A 6,142-nucleotide genomic window follows, 5' to 3' on the forward strand; every position below is an offset into this window, starting at 1 on the left:
AGGACTAATTGAACAACTTTGACCGACCGTATTTTACTGTTATTGATACAACCTACTTGTTTAGGTCAAGACTAGCATTCGTTCTTGCACACGTTTACTTTGCGAAGTACCTTTTTACTCGTGCACTCAAGGTGAGATCATAGTCCCACTTTTACTCTTTTACACTTATACTTGGGATGAGAAAACATAAATGTTCGTTTTACAAAGTAAACACAAGTATGAAAACAAACATTCTACGTACGAGTTAGAACGAAAAGCCTCAATTCAATTATCATTAGTTACACTTGTAGCGTGTAAGTGAGAACTTATGTTGTGTGGATCCATACGGGTTTGACGAACCCTCATTCGGACGGTTCGCTACTGTTGACGAATGATATATATTTTCGGGTATAGTGTAGGTTCTAACACTATGATGCAGAGGTTCGTATACAGTTAAGCCTTGATAATTGGGTGCTCGTGATACAACAACTTTTAGAATGGTTTACTATTATTTCAACGTTATAAATCTTGTGGTTCAATATTACATACTTACTAAACGTATGATTTCACCAACATTTTCGTTGGCAGATTTTCTATGTTTTTCTCAGGTCCTTGAATGCTAAGTGGTACATGCTTCCGCACACTATTTTGATACTTGCTTGGATGTCGAGTATACATGCATACTTAGAGTGTCTTTTGACTTTACTTAAATTGTGTCGCATAGGTTTCATTTGTACTTAAACATTGTAACTTAACTTGTTGTCGAACTACTTTTGTAAACCTTGAAACACCCTTACATTTGAAATGAATGCGACATATTTTGGTCAAACTTTGTATTAAAGACTTATGACCACGTAACGGGACCTAAGTTGACGGCGCCGTCAATGACGATTTTGGCGGGTCGTCACAAAATTCCGGAGGTTAATGAATTCGAAGACATTTTTTTGGATGAGTTACCGGGTGTTCCGCCGGAAAGACAAGTTGAATTTCGCATCGAGTTGGTTCCGGGGGCTACTCCCATTGCTAAAAATCCTTATCGTTTAGCACCAACAGAAATGCAAGAGTTGTTAAATCAAACCCAAGAGTTACTTGAAAAGGGTTTTATCCAACCGAGTGCTTCACCGTGGGGCGCTCCGATTTTGTTTGTAAAGAAGAAAGATGGTAGTATGCGGATGTGCATCGATTATCGGGAGTTGAACAAAGTGACGATCAATAATTGTTATCAATTGCCTCGGATTGACGATTTGTTTGACCAACTCCAAGGCGCGACGTATTTTTCTAAAATTGACTTACGGTCTGGCTATCACCAAATGCGGGTCCGTGAGGAAGATATTGAGAAAACGGCCTTTCGAATTCGTTACGGGCATTTTGAGTTTGTAGTTATGCCTTTCGGTCTTATGAATGCACCGGCGGCATTCATGGATCTTATAAACTGAGTGTGCCAACCTATGTTGGACAAGTCGGTAATTGTGTTCATTGACGACATACTTGTTTATTCTAAGCGTATGAAGGAACATGAACACCATTTGTGCGAGGTGTTGAAGACGTTGCGGAAGGAGAAGTTGTATGCTAAGTTCTCCAAGTGTGGATTTTGGCTAAGGGAAGTGCAATTCCTTGGCCATATTGTGAACAAAGAAGGTATTCAAGTAGATCCAGGGAAGATAGAGACGGTGAAGAGTTGGGGACAACCGACTACACCTACGGAAATTCGAAGTTTTCTCTGATTGGCCGGTTATTATCGTCGGTTTATCCAAGACTTTTTGAAAATCGCTTCTTCGTTAACGAAGTTGACAAGGAAGAACACGAGATTTAATTGGGAAAATAAGTAAGAGATTGCTTTCCAATTGTTGAAAGAGAAGTTGTGTCAAGCTCCGATTTTGGTGTTACCGGAAGGTGTAGAAGATATGACGGTTTATTGTGATGAATCATTAAATGGGATCGGGTGTGTTCTAATGCAAAGAGGTAAGAGGTAAAGTCATCGCTTACGCATCTCGACAATTAAAGGAACACGAAAAGAGATACCTGACTCATGATCTTGAATTAGCGGAGGTGGTGCATGCGTTGAAAATTTGGCCCCACTACTTGTATGTTGTCAAGTGTACGATTTATTCGGATCACAAGAGTTTGAAACATCTTTTTGATCAACGAGATTTGAACTATCGTCAACGTAGAGGGATGGATGTGGTGAATGGTTATGATTGTGAGATACTTTACCATCCGGGTAAGGCGAATGTGGTCGCGGATGCATTGAGTCGAAAGTGTCAACATCCGGCAATACGAGTAGGATCATTACGCATGACTATTACTAACGATTTTCTTGTAAAGCTTGGTGTAACAACCCAAACCTTACCACGACAATTCCCGTTAAATTTTACAACAAAAAAAAATTTTTTTTTTGCTGACTGACCCAGTTGCACGGCGCGCCAACAGGTTGCGCGGCGCGCAGAACCTGTCTGGCAGCCCGCTGTCCCATTTTACTTAAAATGCCAAAATGTTTGACCCGTTCCCGATGTCTTTAGCCAAAACGCTTTTAACCATGAATTCATATATATAAAACTAGCACGTTTAATTAATAAAATTAAGTTTACAAAGTGGGTCCCACATTGACCCATTTTGCCACCTTAAGTACCGAAATACAACATTTGACCAAAAGACTTTAATACAATACAAAGCCGAGCATGGCGATTGGGGATACGCTACCCAATCCTAAATGATCCAAAAGAAAGTCACTAAAGCAACTATGCACGTCTTCTAGTCCTCGCGCTTACCCGAGCCACCGTCTGCATCGTATCTATAAAAAGAGTCAACAACGAGAGGGTAAGCTAATGCTTAGTGAATGATAACATACTACATACATATATATGTATAAAATGAATACGCCACACAAAACAAATACCGCATACCGAAGCATCCAAGTATAAAGCATCTACACTAAGCATACCGTACGATCTAAGCAACGAGCTAATGATACAACACAAAAGATAGTCCGCCAACGACAAAGTAAACATCGCCAAATAGCTACACCCGGAGGGTTAGCTACAACACAACAACACATTAATATAATACAATAATAATAATACACAAGGTTAACCCCTTAACCTCAATCACACGAACATTGGCCGAACAACCCGAGCCTTGTGAATTCGCACAACCCGAAATTCACTTCTCAACCATAAGATGACCTAACAACCCGAGTCATCGTGAATCTGCACTACCCGAGATTCACTACCTCAAATAAGGTGACCGAACAACCCGAGTCACCATGAATCCGCACTACCCGAGATTCATTTCTCAATACCAAAACCCATGGTCACGGGATTATAAAATCCACCAAATCGGGGTCATCCACAACACAACCATATCAACCCTTCGCCATTAGGGTTACAACAACCAAATCACAACCAAGTGTGATAATGTGCACACAAAATGTGCATCTCGCCAAAGATGGTCAACAAAAACGCACAACGTGCCGATTGGACTTATACACAAGTCCATCAAAACCACCTATATGTGAAGTGAGCTCTATAACCGAGAATCACTTCACCCGACCCGCACCCATCCTACACATACATATGCACATAGGATATTATCACTCACCTTGAAGTCTTGAAGAAGCTTCCAAGTGAATCCGCAACTTGCCAATGGAAGATACCTATTCCATTATCACAATTACAACAATACAATTAGGATGGATTTATAAACCACCCAATTCGACCCTTAGTGCAAATTCGACCCAAATGCACTTCCAAGTACAAACCGCGCCCAAAACTAATCAATAATCACTAACACGAGTGAGAATGGTCCTAATACATCCATTAAACCCGAACACAAGTGCCAAACACGTGTCATACCCATTTTGACACTTAAACCCTAATTTTGACCCATAAAGGCCAAAATTAGTCAACCAAACAACCTCCAATGGGTTCCAATACTTCCATAATCGCTAACTAAAGTGATTAAACTAAATTTCAAGTTCTAAACATGGCCAATTTGTTCACCAACCCAAAATCCACCAACAATTAACAATAAACCCGATTACTAGCATCACTAAACCCATTTCATCACCTAAAAGGGTATTACAACAAATTAACTCAAAACCCTAACTTGAATATCAAATTAAATAGATGAAATTCGGAGTTTGAGCTTACCAATACTATCACCGCGTAGCCGAGAACGAAAGGAACAACTTTAAAACCCGAGACTTTGATCGATTCGAGCTTCTTCTTCCCCAAAACCTCAAATCTCTCTCTAGACCTCCCTCTCTCTCTAAGAATGGATGAGGATGATGAATGGATGTGAAATGATCCAAAGTTGGATCTAAACCAACTGATAATGCCCACAAATCCGGCCCCATGTGAAATTACCCAAATACCCTTCATTTAAAATAAATAAAACAAGATAGGTTCTGTCAGCGCGTTTGCGCGGCGCGCGGCCGCTTTGCGCGGCGCGCAGATTGACAGATTCAGCTCTTTTCCAATTTTAATATATATAAATATTCAACGAAGCCCGATCTCATATGCCTTTAATAAACAAGTATACAAAATAAATATTCGGGTCTTACAACTCTCCCCCACTTAAACTCGATCACGTCCTCGTGATCCTCATCACTTGACCAAACGGACTCCACTTTACGGTCCTCAACATAAGTCCAATCCGACTTTCCTAAGCAATTTTTCCCAACGAATCGCCTTCCACAACTAAATCGTCACCCGCGATTTATCAAATCCACAATCCGAGCACTAACACCATGCTCATTCCCTAACACTGGAAAAAAAAACCCAACCAATCTCATACCGAGATATTAATTCCTTAGTGTACTATTACCGAGTACAACGCTAAAAGCAACCAAGTCTCAACCTAAAGTCAACAATCCGAAACGATGAAACCGAACCAAACGAATCCTTACGGATATCACCTAATCATTAAACATCCCTTGTAGTGCGCAATACGACCAATACGCAACTACCGTAACAATACAATCCAACGGTTAGAAACCGATAGCGCCCAAAACGGCTATGGGAAAGCAAATCCCAAGGGGTACGAAATCATCTATCGTCACACCCGTAACAAACATGTGAGCGAAATACGGCTACCGCACCACTAATCATACCACATGGTCCTCACGACCCCACCATCGACGCATAAAACGATCGATAGTTCCCACAACATGGTCCTCACGACCCCACCATTGGTGTATCAAACAACCAATAGATTACAACTCAACATGGCCGAAACAACCCGAGCCAAAACACATATGGAGGATGGTCGAAACAACCCGAACCTTAGTGAATTCGCACAACCCGAAATCCACCAACCCAATCCATATATCTCACAACGACATGACCGCAAAACCCGAGTCATCGTGAATACGCGCAAACCGATATTCACTACTACCACCACATAGTATAACCGAGGATGGCCGTACAACCCGAACCTTAGTGAATCCGAACTACCCGACATTCACTACCTCAAACTATGAGCCCAACCAACAGGGACATTCGTACTACCCGAAATATTGTGAATACGAACAACCCGATATTCACGTCCCACAACACAACCCTCTTGATGAAGTCAGCGGACCCCGAAGGTCATGCTCCACCAATCTCAATATCGGATGAAGTCAGCGGACCCGAAGATCATGCTTCACCGATCTCAATACCGGATGAAGTCAGCGGACCCGAAGATCATGCTTCACCGATCTCAACACCACGCTCATGACGAAGTCAGCGGACCCTAAAGATCATGCTCCATCAATCACGTACTCCCATGATGAAGTCAGCGGACCCTAAAGATCATGCTCCATCACGCAACCATACTATAATGAAGTCAGCGGACCCCGAAAGTCATGCTTCATTAATCATCAATACCACGATGAAGTCAGCGGACCCCGAAGGTCATGCTTCATCAACTACATACCATAATCGAGCAAGAACCACCTATATCAAACATAGGTACCGAACAAGAATTCTCCAAAAGAGAACCCGACACACACCTTCCTTAACCGAAGGATTTCACCTTGCTCACCAAACACGTCCATTATCTCTCAACGAGATTTACCACATTACCGCCTCGGTGGGATTCCAATCCAAACCATAAGTACAATTTATCCGAAATCGCACTCTACCACGAATCGACCCAAAACTAGGTCTCGGTAAAAATTCCA

The sequence above is a fragment of the Rutidosis leptorrhynchoides genome, chromosome 2 (assembly GCF_046630445.1).
Source record: "Rutidosis leptorrhynchoides isolate AG116_Rl617_1_P2 chromosome 2, CSIRO_AGI_Rlap_v1, whole genome shotgun sequence".
NCBI lineage: Eukaryota > Viridiplantae > Streptophyta > Magnoliopsida > Asterales > Asteraceae > Rutidosis > Rutidosis leptorrhynchoides.